At 40.5% G+C, this 21,280-nt stretch overlaps 1 protein-coding gene and 1 non-coding gene across 2 annotated transcripts in view; one reads left to right on the top strand and one right to left on the bottom strand.

Annotated features, from left to right (window-relative positions):
* The window catches only part of Adar (adenosine deaminase, RNA specific), a 76,656-nt gene that overhangs the window by 42,387 nt on the left and 12,989 nt on the right, over positions 1-21,280 (bottom strand). The window lies entirely within an intron of this gene.
* LOC111816463 lies at positions 17,914-18,015 on the top strand. Its single transcript, XR_002820855.1, has one exon. It is a non-coding gene; the product is annotated as a small nucleolar RNA U13 (small nucleolar RNA).

Genomic DNA, 21,280 nt, shown 5'->3' with positions numbered 1-21,280 from the left:
CAAGAAGAATAACAAAAAAAATCTGATGGATTTCCAATGCTCTTAAGATACAGTAAAAAATTTCAAGTGATCATTCAGAGGCCTTGCTGGTGTCTGCATCCTGTCCTCTCTTCTCCCTCTGTCTCTTTCCTGCCTCCCTGAGCCCTCGCCTCTATTTAGGTTGCTGACTCCATCCTGCCACATGATCCTGTCTCTCTCTGCATTACTTTCACTGAAGTTATGATAGATCCTCTCACCTCAGCTCAGTTCACATTTCCTCATGAGGTGCCTGACTATAGCTCCCACCCATTCTAGGTTTGACAGCACCCCAAGCCTCTCCCTTGGTACATGCCACACTGGTACTTTCACCTGCCTCTGTGTGGTTAAGGCTGTCAGTTCTTTTACTACCACTTCCATAAGGCCAGAGCTATACTCATGCTTTGCTCTTCAGCATACTGATGGCCCTTCACACAGAAGATAGTAGGAACTCAAAAGTATTTATTAAAAAACTGAACATGTACATTTCCCTTGAGTAACTGTTTATGCATCAGACTCCTAGAGAGATCGTCTCCTAAACAAAGATTATGAATCACTGCTAGTGACTTTTTTCTTTCCACAGGTGTACCCCAACTCTGGCTTATGACTTCTTGAACAGGCTGGCTCCTGTCCTCTCCTTATCCTTCTCTGGAGTTTTAGTGGGCAATGGAGACCCCATAAGAGGACTGAAGTCCCCAACATGGAGCACACTAAAAGGTTAAGCTATGAAGTGAGAAATCCCAACACAGCTGCTTAGTCTATGGATTTGACTCTTACCAAAAACAACCAGGGGACCACAGTAACATTGACATGCACACAGAGTGGGAGAAGAATGATCAGAACCCTCTGCAAGTGTCCTGTGCTGTGTGCAAGTGGCATATGGAGGCCAAGACAGAGACTGTGTTGGTCTCAAAAACCCATGTTATTCCAGCCTGCCCTCTACTCCAGACTTGGCTCTGAGTTTAACGGCTGCACTAGATGGGTTCTCTGTGGTAGGACGATGCCCCTTCCACGCCAAATTTTCATATCAGTCTATATTTTCCTATCCATAAAGAAAGTTTAAGAAAAGCAAGAACTGTGGTTGGAAGTACTGACCTTTGTAGTCACCCTTTACCCCCAAGCTGATGAAATCAATGTGAAACCTCTTCTACTCAAGTGATATGATTTGGTATAGTCTCCTTGCTTAGGCAAACTGGGAGATGGGGGTGTGGGAGGATACTTTTTAAATAAATTATCAGAAATCACCAGTCAATATCAGCTGGGCATGGTGGGCACATGCTTGGAATCCCAGCACTTAGAAGGCTGAGGCAGGAGGATCAAACTTGGGCTACACAGTGAGACCCTGTCTCAAAAACAAAAAGCAACAGTCAAAATCATACTTTGAATGGAGCAATTAGACATTACCACTAAAATGAAAAATGAAATAAGGAATTCTGAGACACATTGTTTCTGACACTTCTAATATTAGAATGAGTTGAATGTCCTCATCTGTTATTAAATAAATAGCATGTACTTAATGGTCGTAGAATAAAAGAAAAATATGGTATTCAATATATGTTAAATAATGTTTTCATATACATAATCTGTAACACAAAATAGAAATGAAGTGAACTATTTAAAGGACAAAAGAACAGATTATCTGCATATGATAACACAATAATCCTAGCTGATTCAAGGACCAACTGATAAACTCTTAGAACCAACAGCCAATAACAATCAAAGAACATAGCTGGATATAAGAGAAATATATAAAACACAATCGCTTCCTTATGTTTGGGGAAAAAACTATATTCTTAATAGAAAATAAAAAATTTAAAATGAACTGAGTGCAGTGGCAAACAACTGTAATCCAAGCACTATGGGAAAAGGTTCACAGGTTCAAGCCCAATTTCACAACTTAGTGAGACTGCCTCAAAGTAAAATAAAAACAAAAAAGAAGGAATAAGCTAGGAATAACATTAATAAATGTTAGAAGCTTACAGATGAAAATTACACACCTCTTCTGAGAAGTACATGAAAGGGCATACCAACCTCAAATGTGATGGCTGAAAAGATCGTGAATGCTAATCCACAGAAACATCCTCAGCCTTTTTTTTTTTTTTTTTTTTTTCCTTTTTAAGGCAGTGTCTCACTGAATCATTAAATTCATCATGAATGTGTAGGAAGCGGCTGCAGTGGAAACTGATTCAAGGACCAACTGATAAACTCATATGCATTGGGGCAAGACAAGGCCAAAGCACCTAAATTGATCAAACTACCTTGGTCCTGAGAAAAGCAACTTGCTTGGGACAATTCCTGTTGTTAGTTGCTAGGCAACCCTGTCTCATAATACTAACTTTGTAAAGAGTGTAAATAAATGCCCCATGCTGCTTGTGCAGTTCTACTCCTTCCATCAGGAGAAAGAGGATCTCCACCTAACCTCAGATCTTGTCTCTTGGCTTTATTTTCTAAATCCCTTCACTATTGCTCTCTGGGACCACTGAGAGTCACACTGGTTTTAAGCAGGATAGGCTTAAACTTTTGATCTGCCTGCCTCAGCCTCCCAGAATGCTGGGACTACAGGAATGTACTACAAAACCTGGCTTTTACCTGCAAATTCTCTAAAATTGAGGCAGCAAGGAGTGGATATCTAACAAAACGATTAATCTAAATTTAAAGTGCAAGTCCAGGCAAAAAAGACCAAAATACTTAAAAAAAAGAAAAAAAGCATTAGCTGAGCTGATAAATCAAGGCAGCACTGGTATAAAATGAGTGGAATAAGAGACTAACAGAAAAGACCTCCAGCACTATTATAAGAGTTTGTGTGGGCAGGAGCTGAAGGCATAAGGAAGAGCCAGAAGCGGCAGCAGAGGAAGAAGGGTTACTCAACAGATGGCGCTGAGCCAGCTGGCTGGCTGTTGGAAGAAAACTAAAGCCCTGCTTTATATTAATAAATCAAAGCAAACCAAATGTACTGAAGGATTAAAAGTAAAAAAATATTTTTTTTTTTTTTTAAGACAAAAAGCAGTGTATATTACCTGGTCTGTTCCACAGCAGTACAAGAACTCAAAGAAGACAGGAAACAGGGTGCTGTGATAAATTTTTGTACTTTAAAAAGCACCATGTTTGAAGATGCTCATAGTTGCAAGTGTTTAAAAATATAAATCAGGGCTGGGGAGATAGCTCAGCAGCATAAGTGTTAGACTGGCAAGTGTAAGGTCCTGAGTTTGATCTCTGGTACCAAAAAAAAATAATTCAGTCAACCAACCAACCAACCAACCAACCAACCAATTGACAAATGAAGGGCAGGCCAGATAACTCAGTGGATTAAAGCACCTGCCTCGGTAGAGTGCAGGGGCTAGGGTTGGATCTCTGGCACCATAAACTGTGCTGGCCCCAGCCCTGCCCCCAGGGTGTGCTGAGATGGTGATAGAGACTGGGTGTGCTGGCGCATGCCTGTAATCTCAGCGTTTGGGAGGCTGAAAACAGGAGAATCACAATGAGCATGATCTACACAGTGAGACCCTATAGACCTTATACTAAATACATTAAAAAAAAAAAAAAAGAATCCTAATGCACAAGAAATAATAGCAAGAATCAAATGGGATCACATCGAATTAAAAAGCTTAAAAAAAATGAAGACACAGAAATCACCACCACAACATATATGCAAGACAGTTAATACATGTAAGTGTATGCACTTCCACTTGTACAAATGTGTGAAGCTCACGCACCTAGGTAAGAAAGCATGCATGCATATAGCACTTGAATGGGGCAGGTCTGTGGTTTATCTTGCAGTCCTTATAGCCAAGGTTACATAGCCAGGAATTGGTAGGGCCAGGACTAGATCCATATACTTTGGCTCCAGAGAGAGTGCTCTTAGACACTGGACTGTGTTGTTCCCACTGAAACAAACAGCACAAATGCCTGCCAAACATTTGGTAAAATATTCAAACTAAATATTAAGGGCCGGTCAAATAGCTCAGCAGATTAAAGTGCCTGCAAGCAGATGCAGGGGCCAGGGTTTCAATCCACAGGCCTGCCATGCCAGTCCCACCCCCAGGGCGCACTGAGACAGCAATTGAGACCGGGCGTGGTGGCACACGCCTGTAATCCCAGCACTTGGGAGGCTGTAGACAGGAGAATCACTATGAGTCCAATCTAGTAGTGAGACCCTGAACACATTGTAGATCCTTCCCTAAAATACAAAAAGCAAAGAAAGAAACAACCAAAAACAAACAAACCAAAAAAACCCCTTAATATTAAAGGCTAATATGATTTACACTTTCATCCATAAAGTTAGCACATTAGAAACCTGAGGTTACTCAGTGCTGACTGGGGACTTGCATGCCTACTGTCACAATCTAACCTTGGATTTTAGGAATCTACTATTCTGGCCTCTTCTAAAATGTTCTCGAGTCTGTTCAAGTCACTATCATCTTTCTTTAGCCCCTTTCAGGGAGGTTTCCCATTATTCTGAGGATAAAGGCCCAGGCCCCAAACAAGGTCTGTGTAGGTCCTACTCCTTGGCTCCACTACTCTCACTAGGCTTCTTAAAAAACACTTTCCATGCTGTCTTCCCACCAGCCACCTGGCACTCCTACAGGCTGGACAAGGCCAGAGCACACTCCAATGCTGTTGTTGCAGTAGAGGGCAGATAAAGCTTATAGCACCCATAACCTTGAGTGGTTTTCTCATAATTTTATCCCACGCCACAGCCACACATTTGCCTGATGACTTGATTAGTTGTGTCTGTCTGCCGAAACAGGAACAGTTCTGCATAGCCACAACCTGGCACAGTGCCTTATCTATAGAAGGTGCCCAGCAAATATGTGCCAAATGAAATCCATTACTGACTACTGGAAGAAAGAGAAGGACAGAAGGGAAAACTGAGGAGAGAATCAGGCACTCCCCCCTACTGGTGATAAGACTAAACCAACAGATTCAACATTTTAACAAAGCAGTCGGGTGATATGTGTCAAAAGCCTTAAGTATTGATGACTCTAGTTAATAATGATCATTAATAATTTAATAATCTTCCTAATAATTAAACAATATTAATACAACTTATAAAATCAACCTTGAAGAATACAATTTGAAATTTAGTATCAACATCTATGTTTAGTATGAACATTTGTTCCTATGAAGAAATAGCATTGTTTAAAATGGCAAAAAACTGGAAACAGCTTAAAACCCAAAGCTAAAGACATAGGTAGAGTGAACATGGGCATAATCAAAAAGAACACTTATAAGACTTAATGGCAAGCTCTGGCAGCAGGAGGAACAGCAGCGGTTGAGCTGCGTAGCTTGGTGAGGCTCCCATGCCCTCAACCTGCAGCTTCTGCATCTGCCCCCTGCACCGCCAAGATGCCTAAGAGGTCAGCTAGGCCAAAGGGGCGGCATAGAAAAAGCCCAAGAGGAGATCGGTGAAGGTTGTCAGCTAAACCTGTTCCAGCTAAAGTGGAAACAAAGCCAAAAAAGGCAGCGGGAAAGGTTAAATCTTCAGACAAAAAAGTGCAAGCAAAAGGGAAAAGGGGAGCCAAAGGAAAACAGGCTGAAGTGGCTAATCAAGAAACCAAGGAAGATTTACCTGCAGAAAATGGAGAAACTAAAAATGAGGACAGAAGCAGAAGAGAAAGAAGCCAAGTCTGATTAATCACACACCATGTCTTAGCAGTGCTCCCTGTCTCCCTTCTTGTACAATCCAGAGGAATATTTTTATCAACTCTTTTGTAAATGCAAGTTTTTTAGTAGCTCTAGAAACATTTCTAAAAAGGAGGGAATCCCATCTCATCGCATTTTTTAAGTGTAAATGATGTTTTTAGAGTTGAAATCAATCTCTGCTTGTTTATTTTTTGGTACAATCAGAAAATAGTGGGATACTGAATTATGGCAGGCTTTGACTGTCTTGGGTGTCAGTTTAACATTCCATAAGTGGGAGTTAGTTTTATTTCCTGCAATACATTTAATACTAAATGGCAATTTAGAATTAAAGGCATACATTTAATATGTCTTGGATACTTTAAATGACTTCTATTCCCATGTTTTTAGTAGAAAACGACTTCCTAATTGTTGTCCTGTCAGAATCATGTGCACTCTGTAACATCTTTGGTAGTGGTAGTCCAGTTTGCCTCATTTTATTAATGTGCTATGAAAGATAAAAACTTGAGTATGTAGTGTTATGTGATACAAAATTGTGAATTGGTGAGACTTAAGTAATACTTTGTCAGCATCAGAAGGTACTGGTACTTAATCCTCTTACAGAAGATTTGCCTCTAAATTTGAAGCTGGAAAGTCACTGTAGTAACTGAAAAACAATACATGGCTTTTTTTGGTATGTGTGTTAAGAATTGTGTACAAAGTGAATCATGTGTACGGATCCTCAACACAATCAATGAAGTCTCAAATATTGAAGACAAAAAAACCACAAAAACTTAATGGCAGATTTTACCTTCCCAAATAGAAAGAACACAAAAGTATAAATCAAAAACTGCATCTTGGAATAACAATTTGCCGAGTCCCAGAACTGCAGGCCACCTTCCCTAGCATGACTCTGCCCATGCTCCTGGGAGAGGGCTGGCTCCCCCAGGATCTGAGGACCTTAAGCAGCCTGATCTTACCCATGCTTGGCCTTCTGCTCTTCTAGGCAATGATACACCACATACAATTATAGCCACCAAACCACAAAGAGAGGTCTGTCTGGGCTTCTGTGAACCTGCCCAGTCACTCATGAAAGACCCACGTAATAACAATGTCTGAGAGATTGTGATGGTGTGTAACAATTTTACCCCCAAAGCCTTATGTATTCATAGGTAGGTCTTTTGGGAGGTGACTGGCTCATGAGTATGAGATAGTGGACTAGTCCATTGATGGGTTTACAGATGGGTGTGATGTGAATGATGGTGTGATGTTGTTATGGTTTGTGTTTAGATGTCCACCCGATCTCAGGTGGGGTCTTTTCAGATGTGGCTGGATCTAAAGTGTGTGATACTGAGATTAAAGATGTCTGATAACTAAATTAGTCCACTAGTTGGTTTGGCATAGTTCTGGGTAGGATTAAGGGAGCCTTCACCCTGGGTGTGGTATTCTGGATAAAATAAAAGGGTAGTGTCATCATTGGTCTCTTGTAGCTTTCTGCCTTCTGCCTGCCATGAACAGTTTCTCTTACGCAGTGTCCCTCTGCCATGCCATCCTGCTGTGGAGCTAGCCAACTATGAACTAAAACCTCTACAAGCTATGAGCTAAACAAACCATTCCTCACCTAACTTTGGGCACTGGGTATTTTGTCTCAGCAATGAAAAAGTAATGAAGACAAAAGGGTATTATTGTGCGTATAACCTGCAACAATATACAACATACAGTACATAGTCTTGCTTTGCCTTTGATGCTTCTCTGCTTCTTGCTAACACGTCATGAACTCTATCATGCCCCCGCCAGGAAAATTTGGAGATGCTGGCTGGAGAAGCACCCGTATAATGCTCTGAGCTAGGCTTGGTGAGAGATTCCAATTTGCATTAAGAAGACAAGAATACTTGCAGAAATGCATTAGGTAAGGACTGGGCTCAGGAGGGTTCAGCAGGGAGTAACGATTATACTGGCCGTGGTATTTTTGGGCAGAAAATCCGTCTGCATTTTGCTTATGTCCAGAGACACTGTTGGAGACCAAAGTAGAGAGTAGTAGACTAATATGGCAGAAGAAATTTCAAAGCAGTCTAATGCTGAGGAGGTGGGATGGCTACTATTGGGGGCTTCTAGCCAGCAATACTTTTGAGAGTAAAAAAGAAACATCCCAGAAAAATGATTTTATAACTTTCCAATTTGGCCAGAAAATAAACCCTGGTAAACTTGTGGCCTGCAAAGATGGAGTAGAGGAGAACATGGTTGAAGAAAAGATTAGCATTTAAAAGCCAAGTACTTTGGATATGGACAACAGAGGAGAGGGCCTAAGGGTGTCACAAGAACCAGCAAGACTCCATTCTTAGCATCCTCAAAATTTTAAAGGTGAAAGATACCTTTGAGAAAAGAGCCAAAGAGCACCATGTTTCAGAATGGTGGCAGCCTAGGCAATTTGTTCCTCAGGACTGTGTTCATACTGCTCAGAAATCCAAGCACTCAACATCTATAGCCAAGAGAGAGGGAAGCTTGGAGTCTTGCTGGTTCTTGTGACACCTTTAGGCCCTCTCCTCTGTTGTCCATATCCAAAATACCTGGCTTTTAAATGCCAATCTTTTCTTCAACCATGTTCTCCTCTACTCCATCTTTGCAGGCCACAAGTTTACCAGGGTTTATTTTCTGGCCAAAATGGAAAGTTATTTCAGCTGGTGGCAGACCTCAGACCTTATCCACACAGTTCTGGTTTCTAGTGCACGTAGCATGCATGAGCTGTAGGGTCAGAAGGGTTTCTACCCAAGTTTCAGAAGAAGGCATGGGAGGCCAAACAGTGTACCCCTGAAAGGACAGTGTGTGAAGCCAAAAGTGCAGTGGAGACACCAGAAAGTTGGAGAAGCTAGGAATGGAGGTTGTCTGTGGAAAGCTGCAAAGAATGAGCAAAGATGGCTCAAGAGAAACCGTGAGGGCTACAATTCTTTGGAGTTCACATCTCACCACAGACTGCCCTGTGTATCAGACATGGAACTATGAGTTTTAATGTTTGCTGTGTGGATTGTGCTCTTGCTTTGGTTTCATCTTTCTACACCCAAGGCAGAAAGATAAGGTATAGCAAAGCTGGTTGGGGAAATAAGTGGGACCTGTTAATTACAAGATCCTAAGATATATGCCAAATAATTCTCAAGGCCTTGTACATAGACTTCTCACAGGTTCCTGCAAGGTGCAGATGGAAAATAAGGGCACAGATACCAAGAAGAGCTTGCTATCACACCTTTCCACAATAGCCTGCACTATATCCCCCATCTACTTTTACATTTTTTCTCTCTTTTGTTTGGCCCAAGTTTGCTCTGCAGAGACAGTTTTTCCCTTACTTTCTACCTTTACTTTTTCAAATAAACTGTCACTACTTTTGCTTGTCTTATTCAATTCAGAGATGAGAAGGACTTGGAAACTAACAAGCAACCCTCAAATCCAGTAACTATTTGATAAGCCATATTTTTGTTTTGAGACAAGGTCTCACTGTGTAGTGTAGGCTGGCCTTGAACTTACTTATGCAGCCCAGGCTGGCCTACAACTCATGGTGATACTTCTGCCTCAGCCTCCTGAGTACATGTCACCATATCTGGTGTGCCATATCTAAATGAAAACGACCTAGTAACATTTGGACCAGCCAGGCAGGAGAAAAGCTCAGCTACTAGAAGATCAACATAAGGCCCTCAGGGTATAATATGTTTCTCCATTAGACTTTTTTCTTTCTGCTTTCCCTCACTCATCCCTAAGCTAGGAATATAGAGACTCCTCTCAAGACACTGGGAAAGATCTTCCTGGCCCTAGTGCACAAGAGGGAAGATTTTGTTTTACTTGTAGGGACAACAGACTCTTGCTTGTGTTGACTCCATGGGTATGAGTTAAGTAGATGCCTTGTGGTCAGTGTGTGTGTTTGTTTTATTTTGTTACTCTTTTTGGAAATTATCCCAGTCTTTGCTAGTTTGTAATTTGTTTTTCTTTTTACCAGCTTTCTCTGTTTTGTTCCGGGACATCTCCATATTGTCTTGCCACATGTCTGGCTGTCATCTTGTCTCGTTATGTGACTATGTGGGTTTTGGTCATCCGCCACCATCTCTTCCCTTTCTCTTTTTATTTTTCTTTCTTTTATTTTTTATTAACTGGCTTTAAGAGGTAAGCCTCTGACTTTGGCAAACAAGAGGGAAGAACCTGTTTTCTGTTGAATTATTTTAACTAGCATGGTATCACCCTGCACAGGAAAAACAAAAAAAATGTGTGGTCACTTTAAGATCTTGTGTGGCTTTAGGCGGGGCTACAAAGGGAGGAGCAGGTGGTCAATGGCTCAATGGCCTCAGAGGCCTATTCCCTGCAGGCAGTGCCAGTGGGTTGTGACTAACATACAGTGGCCATGGCTACAAGCAGATATGGGCACAAAAGGCAAAATCCTGGGCCCAGGGCTAGCAGGCTGGGATGAGACCTCACCCCCTTCCCACAGCCTGCGTCAGAACACTGGACTGAAGAGTGGCTGGACCTGACTCAAGCCCATGGAATAGTGTAATTCCTCACCTGAGGTCGTGGAGGGTGGGCTTTGGTGGTACTGGTGGTCTGCTTGAGGTGGTGCTACAGCATAAGGGTGACTGGACTGGGGAGCACATGCTAGCTTTGGCTGGTGGTGGATGACACTGGAATGAGGCCCCATACATGGCCTGTAGCGCCCCTGTTCTCAGTGGGGGGTGGTCAGAATACAAGTAGCAAGCCAAGCCTGCTTAGTTGACTTAGCTTCCCCTGGGTCCAAGAGCCCTCCTGAAGTTCTGGGTTTCTTTTTTGTTAAAATCTATGCTGGATAGCCTGAGTAGAACAATGTTTAGCAGCATTTAAAACCTAATTAATGGGGCTGGTGAGATGGCTCAGTGGTCTAAAGCACCTACTTAGAACAAGCTAAGCCAAGCAAAGCAGAGGGACCGCGGTTCAATCCCCCAGCACCACATGCCAGCCAGCCCCGCCCCCTGGTGGGCTGGGCTGGTCACACACACACAAAATAAATAAATAAATAAATAAATATTAAAAAAAAAAAACAACCTAATTAATGTGACTGTGAGTATATAAAAGCAGAACCATCCCTGTCCTTAGCCTTTTTAGGACTCATCAGAGTAAATGCAAGAGATGCTTCTCCTATATGGTTTTACTGTACTTAAGTAAAGAACCATAAAAGAGTCCAACTGAGTGGCTAAGGAAACTTTGCTTGGGGAAGGTTTCACCCTTATCTCATGGAGGAAAGCCATGAGATGCCTTACCTCATAGGTAAGAGCAACAAGTGGCTTGACCCCTTCCCTTTATGAGTCAATGGCCCCAACTGGAGACAAAAGCCCTCAAGGGTCTTTTCTTTTGTGGTTAATGATGCTAGCAACACTTGGACAGAGATGGCTGCCTAGTCAGAATTAGGGTCTCACAAGAGATGTTTTGTGAAGCCACTGAGGCTTCTTCTTCTGCACAGGACACCATGATAAGGTCTCCTCTCTGTAGACCAAACAAGAGCCGTCGGGAAACATCTTGGACCTTGTCAGCACACAGATTTTACCAACTTCATCACTAGGTCACATTATTGATAAACAGGAATGGTTTGATTTTGACATTTTACAACAGGATCTGCTTATCTATTGTAACAGGGTTTCCAGTTCAACAAACTGGAAAATGGTGAGAGATGGGTATGGGATGGTACTTTAAATTATGAGGCTATTCTTCAGTTACAGCATTTCTACTTAAAATATAAAAGGTGCAATATAATTCCTTACATATAGACTTTTGTTATTCTTTATTACAGGAAAAGCATAAAAACTAAGAATGGCCCTGTCCTGGAACCCCCACTTGTCTCTCAGGTGCATGTAGGTCCCACGGACTTATTTGATGATACTAGGAGGTCTCTTTCACATCTTTATCATTCCCAGGCCAATAAATCAGTCCCCCTTTCCAGTTACAGATGACCTACAGTGCAAAGCAGACAAAAAAAATCCTACAAAAGCCTAGAAACTATGTAGGTGGACAATGTGTTTTAATAGGGCATAACACTGAGTTACAAAAACCCAACCTATACTTTTCTACTGTAAATACATATTTTACCGTGATGGTAGCTGGCTATGCATCTCAATAACTGAGCTTGGGGGATACAAGAAGCAATCTTTGCACACTTCGTACAAAACCAGCAAGGTATGTGTGCATGTGTGCAAAAGTGTCAAAAGGGAAGAACCTGTCTTCTGTTGAATTATTTTAACTAGCATAGTGTCATCCTGCACAGGAGGGGTGTGTGTGTGTGTGTGTGTATGTGTGTGTGTGTGTGTACCATTTTTTTTTAACATTTATTGTGTGTGTGTGTGTGTGTGTGTGGCCAGCTCAGCCCACCAGGAGGCGCGGCTGGCTGGCATGTGGTGCTGGGGGATCGAACCACGGTCCCTGTGCTTTGCCAAGCTTGTTCCAAGTAGGTGCTTTAGACCACTGAGCCATCTCTCCAGCCCCAAGGATTTTTTTTTTTTTTTTTTGTTCCTCGAATGCCTTCAGGGCACGTTTTGCCAGCTGGAGAGTTGTGAGGTTCGAACTCCAGCAACCTGAGGCTGACAGCTTTGTGGAAGCAGCCACTTAAAGGACTGAGCTACTGCCAGGCCCCCGTGAGACAGGGTTTCACTGTGCTTCAGGCTGGCCCTGAACTCACTTTGTAGCCCAGGCTGACCTTGAACTTGCAGCAATCCTGCCTGGCTGCTGGGATTACAGGTATGTGTCACCACACCTGGCTTCACTCATATGATGCTTCATGTAACAGTTTTTGTATATGTTTCCCAGAGAATCATGGGGTGTGTGTGTGTGTGTGTGTGTGTGTGTGTGTGTGTAAAATACACCCATACCCTTTTGTTATATAAACATCTACTTTACCTTAATGGAATGTGGGTGTGCTCACAGTAGCTGTGCCTGGAGAAAGAATGAACCCATCTGTGCATTTACTCACTTGGCAGATGAACAGCAAGTTATGTACAGGTACCCCAAAGCAGCAACACAAGAGTCTTACACATGAAATGCTGATGGTTAAACTGTCATGCATCTGATATTTGTTTTTAAGTTTTCCTTCAATTTTTCTGATAGAAGTAGCCCAATGAAATACAATGGCACTTGAAAAATCAGATTTGCAAGTTTTGGAAGAGGTCATAAGTGAATCATCAGGAAATTCATGCATGCAAGATGAATATGATGACTTTGGTGTTGCCCATGTAAACCAAAGTCTTATAATGGTGAAATGGAGCAAGAATCAACCAATACAGACTCAGGGAGTGCAGACCTCCTTGGGTCATATGATGAAGAAAACAGCAATGTGAGTACATGCTTGATGAGTCAAAATGGCACACAATCATCACACAACCAAACAATGATGCAATATTAGAACTAGGTCAAAAATATAGTGAGGATCTTGGCAGGGGTGAAACCTGTAAGACAGAATGCTAGCACTGCCAGTCAATGTTGGAAACTGTAACAGATGAAGTGCTATAAGATGTTGTGAAATTGAAACATACAAATGCTGAAATATAAGTAAAATGTATAAATATGTAGCAGTAGCTACACTCAAAAATTATTATGACACCTCACTAGCTGATCTAAAAGAATCATAGCTCTGCTGTACTTAGCGGGACTTTCTCATGGTCATTGCAAGAATGTAAAAGACTTATGGGAAAGCAATGGGTGTGGATATGAGGTCTATAGAATAACAATGACACTGAGGACATTTGGTTCTGACACTCAGGACATTTAGTTTTGCCTCAATTTTGATGACACAACTACCCACCAAGAATAAAAAATAACTGATAATCTGGCTGTTATCAACTCATGTTGGAGAGATTTGTAGGCAGTTGTGAAACAATTTACACACCAAACTGAATGCATGACTACTGATGAACACATACTGCAGCATTTCATGGTCTATGTACCTTTATACAGTATATGCCAGAAAAACTTCAAAATACAGTATAAAATGTTATGCACCTGTAGATGTGAATACCTATTATGCTGTCAATTTAGAAATTTATCCTAGAAGTCAGCCACCAGGTCCTTATTCATGTAATAATAAATCAAATGATGTGAACAGACTTGCTGCTCCCACCTCCCAAACTAGTTGGAATGTGACATTAGACAACAGGTTTACCCAATTGATGTTACATTTGCTAAAATCACAAATTGACCAGCATAGGAACTATATGCAGGAACAATGCAGAAATTCCAAATAAAATTTTGCAATGTCAAAACAAAGAATTATGTAGCATAATCTTTGGATTTCAGAGAGATGTAATAGTGGCTTTTTTGTCATAAATGACAAAAATAAATTGGTATTGTTGATGTCAACATTGCACCATGGTGGAAATACTGATAGGGAAGCCTTGACAAAATGAAAGCCGGGGATACAGCTCAGTGGTTCAGTGCTTTCCTGGAAAACACAATTCCTGGTACCAAAAACAAAAACAAAACAAACAAACCACAAAAAAAGGAAGCCTCACACAGTAACTTCCTACAAGAAAACCAAAGGCAGAATAGATGTTGTGGATGAGTTACACGTCAAGTATGATGTCACAGAGTATTGGACAGTAGATGTGTTTTACTAAATTCTAGACATGTGTGGCATAGTTTGATAATTTATATAGAAAATAATAAATACAAAATATAAAGAAATTTTCTTAGAAGATTGTGACTGGAACTCATAAGGGATTATTTACAGTAGATAAAAAACAAAATGCTTCTGCCTAGAGAACTGTGCGGTAATTGTGAAGCACACTGGTCAGCTGACAGATGAATAGACAAGTGCAGAATCACAAAGACCTACTACACAACAAGGAAATAAAGATGTCAACTACGTCCTACAAGAAAGGACAAGGAAACAAAAGGCTAGGATACATGCCATCACTGTAGGGGATACTGATATATGGAACATGAAGTTTTCACATGTGAAGACTGACCAAGGTGTGCTAACTGAAGCAAAGGTGGTAGACTTTTGCTTGTATTTACATTAAAGTTCACATAGGTTTTTATCTCTGGTGCTACCTTTTAGGATTTGTAAGCAAGTAACAGCTGATGTGAAAACCTTGATTTCAAAAAAATAAAAAATAAAACCCCCCTTGATTTCTATTCTAAACACTCATTATATAAGTAATATTTTACTGTTATCTATTATCCTACTAAGTGCACACTGTAGAACATATTAGGAAGCTCCTGACAAAACAGAAGATGAAAGGTGACAAGAATGGCCTGTCACACAGGAAAGGAAAACTAAACATGCTATTAATGTGAGATGTGTGACTGTAACATGCAGTTGTTGTATAAAGACAGCCTTGGGTGTGACAATTGAAGCAAAGATTATGTTTGTTGTAGAATTCCATTGGTATTTTCATTGTAGTTGACAGAGGAATTCACTTATGTTGTTATCTTACAGGTTTTTATGCAGATATGCAGCTGATGTGAAAATATGGATGTTTATTCTAAATTGTAAACATGCAATACACATTAAGAATTTATTTTTTATTTATTTTTTTGGGAACTGGGGATTGAACTCAGGCCCTTGTGCTTGCCAGGCAAGTGCTTAGTCTACTGAGCTATCTCCCCAGCCTCTAATTTTCTTTTCTTTTCTTTTTTCTTTTCTTTTCTTTCTTTTTTCTTTTTTGTATTTTTAGGGAACAGAAGGGTCTACAGGGTCTCACTACTAGATTAGACTCGTAGTGATCCACCTATTTACAGCCTCCCAAGAGCTGAGATTACAGGTGTATGCTTCCATGCCCAGTCTCAATTGCCATCTCAGTGCGCCCCACAGGTGGGGCCAGCACAGCAGGCTTGGGGATCGAACCCCCAACCCCTGCACCTGCTTGCAGGTACTTTAATCCGCTGAGCTATTTGGCCAGCACAGAAGTTCAGGAGGATTTTTTTTTGGTTGGTTTGGGATGCCTTCAGGGCAGGTCTGATAAGGCATGAGGATCTGGGGATCAAACCACAGTATCCTGAGTCTGACTGCCTTTGTTTAAGCAGGGACTTAAACAACTAAGCTAATGGGCAGGCCCCCCATATTAAGAATTTAATACTTTATTTTATTGATATTCTATGTTCCTATTGACGACATAGTGTACAATATAATAAGAACCTTCTAACAAAACAGTGAGACCTAGCAAACTGTCAATGGTGTCCTCCAAAAAGGGTAGGGAAGCAAAACACATGTAGTGTCAGTGTAAGTGTGGTATGTGTGCATGGAACATGCTGTTGTCATGTGGGAAGACTTCCTTGTGTGTAACAGTTGAAAGTAAATATTTATGTTGCAGAGCTCTGTTGGTATTTTCATTGTAGTTAAATTAGAAACTTTTTTTAGACATTGTACCCCCCAAAACCAGTCAATGTTGAAAATTTTGATTTTTTAAAATACTCATTAAATATTAAAAATCAAATACATTATTTAAAAATGTTTTTCTTGTTGAGTACTATTTAACATAATACAATTCATCAAATAAAAATCAATAATTCATCAATAGAAACATTCTAAAGAATAAATATGGGTATTATACAATCACAATAATGTGCCTTTAACATAACATCAGCATTACATCCTATGGGGAAAAGAACCACCATGGAAGTATTCTTCCTCCTTCAACAAAATCAAACTAGGGCCCTAATGCTAGTGGGGGAGTAAGAATGATGTTTGATACACTAGCTGCTCTTACCAGAGAGATAAGAAAGTGTGTTGAGTCTTTTTGTAATCACAAGAGTGGGGAATGATACAGTACCTCTGACTCATTAAAGGTCCCATCCCTCCAAGCCATCCTCTACTAACATATCCATGTACAATTCTCTCTCAAATTCCAGGGGACACTAATAGTCTCAGTCTTAGATTTAAAAATCACATTTTTTCCATCCCTCTATATCCAGACTCTCAATTTCTGTTTGCCATTCAATGAAATGATATTCTAGTTTACAGCTCCAGATATTAGACATAAATTATAAAAACTTCAGATGGGAACATAGACACCTATGGTCTAATTGTTGCATATAAGCTTTTCTGTGTTCAACAACTGGGGCCCAGAGGAGGAATAAAAGAAAAAGACTAAGATTATAGCTGTTACAATTGAGAATACTTTAAACATATCCAAATTGTGTAAGGAAAAACCTAGGAATAACCTAGGTTTGTTTAAAGTGTAAGAGGACTGGACACTAGGCATGATATTGCACCAAATCTCTATCTGGGACCTGCTCGGTGTGTGAGGCAGCTGATGCACCTGACTGATGGTATAGGAAGTTTGACTGTCCCCACTGACATAAGTTAATCAAAACCTTTACTTCCTGATCTGATGACTAAAGAGATCCAGGAGAACCTGCAATGCTCATGACCACATTGCCATCTTTTCTGAGGATCTTGGATAACCCTGGACATCATAGATGAACCAGTTCAATTAGTTAATTCTGTTTTTATGTACTTCTCTAGTGTTGGGAGATCAAAAATTATAAACTGACACAGAATCTGTCTGAGGCCCTCCTTGCTCTGCTTTGTGGGCCAGTTTTTGAATGTGGAAATCCTGCTTCCTCCCAGTCAATAAGGCTGTGATGCTCACAGAGCAGGACGAAGTCTACCAAAGACAATACAAAAAAAAATTAGTACCTAGGTGTGGGGATGAATCTTAACTTGTTTCTTTTGTGATGCTAAACTTGCCCATTCAACCATATCCATGCTGTTCCAGGGAAAGCACTGTACCCTTCCCACTGCATGAGCTAATAAAACGGCAATAATGTTTTTGTTACAATCTGTTTCTCACGTCATCAAAAATTTGTTAAGATAGTTATATAAGCATCCCTTAGGATGAGCTGTTGGACAGGACTCTCCTTGGTCAATAAAAGAGCAGCTGCCTAGAAAAATCTTATTTCAGCTTTTGTTCATTAAGAAGGTTCCAGTAGTTCCTATAGCCCTAGGGGAGACACCCCTATAAACATTAAATACATTATTGTGGTATATTTACATCAGTCTTCATCAAAAGGTTGTTTTATTTTTCATTTATTTGGTATAGGGTCTCGCTGTGTAGCTAAGATTCGTAGAGATCCTCCTGTCTTAGCCTCCCTAGTGCTGGGATTACAGGCATGCACCTCTATACCCAGTTTGGGGGCTGGCACACATGTGGTACTGGGGATCGAACCTGGGTCCTTGCACTTGCCAGACAGGTGCTCAGACTGCCGAACTATCTTCCCAGTCCTAAAAGGTTAAGTTTTAGGTAAATAAAATAAAAGATTTTCTCATTAAAAAATGCTGTTGTGATCCTTCGGCTCATGAGCATGATGATTGGGTGTTCATGCCTTATGTATGAGATGTGCCTCCTTCAAACCTTGTTACAACGTGGGCACATTACCTGTCTGACTGAAAAAAAAAAATGCTGTGGTGCAAAACTAAATTAAGAAACATAAGTTTTCAGGGCCGGGGAGATAGCTCAGTAGAATACACGCTTGTCTGTGCAATTGCCTCAGCTTAATCCCTGGTTCTGAAAAAAAAAAAAGAAGAAGAAAAGAAACAAAAGTTTTCACATGGCTATGACAATTCACTATAGCTAATCTCTTGCTGTATGAAATGTATTTATGCTTTCCAGATATATAGGTCTTCTAAAATTAAAAAAACCCTGATATTATAGAGACAAGCCTTTTCTTTTAGATTTATATATTTGCCTTTCTTGTGATCCAGCTATTTACAATATGATGTATATGTGAAACCTACAAGAAACCACCTGTTAAAAAAATAAATTTAAGAAAGGAGGGGATTAAAGTGCCTTCAAGGGGGCCAGGGGTTTGATCTCTGGGCCTGCAGTGCCAGCCCTGCCTCCAGGGCATGCTGAACTGGGCATGGTAGTGCATGCCTGTAATCCCAGCTCTTGATAGGCTGTACAAAGGCAGATCAATATAAGTCTGATATAATAGTGAGACCCTGTGAACCCTGTAGACCCTTCCCTAAAATAAAAAAAAATTAAAAAAAATAAAAGAAAAAAGGAGGGGAGCTTCTATGATGTATTTATTATATAGTGTTATTACACTTAGAGATGTATAGGTATTAAACAGTCCAGACAATATGGCAAATTTCTTCAATGACATTCTGTTAAAAGACAATAAATTAGCTGAGAGTTTCTTATGTATTAGACAGAGATGACTGACTAAAAAGGCTATACCGAAATGGAGATTTAAGTGTTACAAAAATAGTATCATCATGATTATCATGCTAAAATATTATGTATGGCTTTTGATCTCAAGTTTCTTTATAAATTATAACTATACTAATATAAATTATAACTGTCATACTATACAGGGATTCAATTAGGGCAACAATGGTTGTAAGAAGTAACAGTCTTCTGGCTATACTTCATATTTCAAAATGCTTGCTATCCAGATAAAATTATAATAATTAAGCTCATTGCTCTTACTACAACGCTAATGTCACTGATACTGTTTTCTGGGTGTTCAACAACTGAGGTTTGGAGACCAAAGCCAGAAAGGTAACAGGACTAAAAAGACTGCCAATATTTTGGCCTTGGCCCTTCAAGGTCAATGAGAACCCAGAACATGAGAAAATCTTCTGCAACATCCTACAATTCTAGTGAGTTACACAGCCTCCCGACCAAGAATACTGTTCAATCCCAGGGGACAAATACAGCAAACAATGTGCCAAACGCAGGTCACAAGAGGGAAAAAGTCTCCCATGTTTTTAAGTTTCCCATTTAACACACATAGTTCCAAGGTAAAACATGAGGAGACAACTGGCCTTGACAGATAGCAAGAAGTTAATTTTATTAATACATTTTCAACTTGGTCTTGAACATGTAGCAGAAAAATATAACGAAAAGATATATAAAACAATGTCATAATAACAAGCTAGGGGCCGGGGAGATGGCTCAGTGGAATAAGAGCTTCCCTGGCAAGCACAGGGACCTGAGTTCAATCCCCGGTTCCACAAAACAAACAAACAAACAAACAAACAAACAAAAAACAAGCTAGACATAGGAAGAGGCTTCAATCACTAACTTCTGGAAGTTGTCAGTTATACCAGTAACTGACCACTGTTATGGATTATTAAGAATAAGTTACGGGGCTGGGGAGATGGCTCAGTAGAATAAGTGCTTCCCTGGCAAGTACAAGGGCCTGCGTTCAGTTCCCGGTTCCGGAAAAAAAAGAGTAAGTTACAATAAAATTTATAACAATTCATAACTAACCTAGAACATGATTCTTCTGAGGTCCATTAGATTAGCTCTCTGGAGAAGGCTCTTGGTGACAATCTTCCCTTCTATCAAACCTTCACCATTCCAACACTTAAGATAGAATCTACAACCATTCTCTCCTAACCAGTTAGGAATATTTCTTCAGAGGGGAGTATTATAGATAGCTAAGTTATTTAGACCCACATAGTCACCTTTCTTTAAAAAATAATTACAACGCAAAAAGAAGAAATATGGTGGTTATCTCCACATGAAAAATTAAACCTTGCTATCATTACCTTAAATTTTTAAACCTGGTTGAAGAAAGTAAAAGCCATCCCTCAGAATTTCACTGGCAAAACTACAAATCTGACAAACATGCCCAGGGTTCAAGTCATATAAAAAGACATCCGAACAGAAAGATGGGATCATCCAATGTAGTTAATAACATGGATTGATGGTATGCTTGTGTTAACAGACAACAGACACCATTAAGGCCAACCTCCCAGTATGCATGACCATGGAGAGAAGAACATCCCAGCACTGTGGTGGAGCCTATTCCTCTCTGGCCCTATGGTGCAAGTATTCTTGAGTATGACTCTGGAGGAAAGTCCCCAACATTGAAAGTATTGAGATTAGGAAAGCTACCAAAAAAACCTATAACATGGGGCAACTAAAGAAGACAATGAAGGAGGCTTGCATACAGCAAGGCTTCCCACAAACTCATAAAAACTATGATGACTATTATAGCTTGTATGGTGTTTCAACTGCTGCAATTATAAAAACAAAAAGGGAGAAATGGTGGGGACCACAAACCATAAATTGACATAGAATCTATCGGAGGCCCTCCTTACCTAGCCTTCTGGGCCAGTTTTCAAATGTGGAAATTCTGCTTCCTATCAATAAGGCCATGAAACTCATGGAGCAGGATGAAGTCGGCTGAAGACAACATAGGGAAAATTAGTACCCAGCTATGGGGATGAATCTTAACTTGTTTCCCTTATGATGTTAAACTTGCCCATTCAACCTCTACTTGTGTTGTTCCAGAAAAAGCACTGTACCCATCCCACTGCACTGACTAATGAAATAATGGCTAACTGGTGATCCTTGTTCTTTGTTTCCAGAGAACACTGATTATCCCAGAGCTATCTTTCATTGCAATTTCTCTTCTCTTCGCTTCGCTTCGCTTCGCTTCTCTCTCTCCTCTTTCTCTTTTTTTTCTTGTCATGTATAACTCCAGGCTGGACATCAGGGACTCACTGCAGGAGTCCCTGATAATTGACATCCTGGAAAGGGTCCTCAGTACTCTAGAAAACCCTCTTCTGGATCTATAGCCACAATTGAGGTAGAAGGGACCCCTAATCAGACATTTTTACTGTTTCTCTACCCAGAAGTAAGCCTGTGCTGTGTACAAGTCAGCACAGCAATGACCTACCACTCTAAGACCCTGA

This window comes from Octodon degus, unplaced genomic scaffold (assembly GCF_000260255.1).
Source record: "Octodon degus isolate 3935 unplaced genomic scaffold, OctDeg1.0 scaffold00032, whole genome shotgun sequence".
NCBI lineage: Eukaryota > Metazoa > Chordata > Mammalia > Rodentia > Octodontidae > Octodon > Octodon degus.
This window is presented reverse-complemented; position numbering and strand designations above follow the sequence as displayed.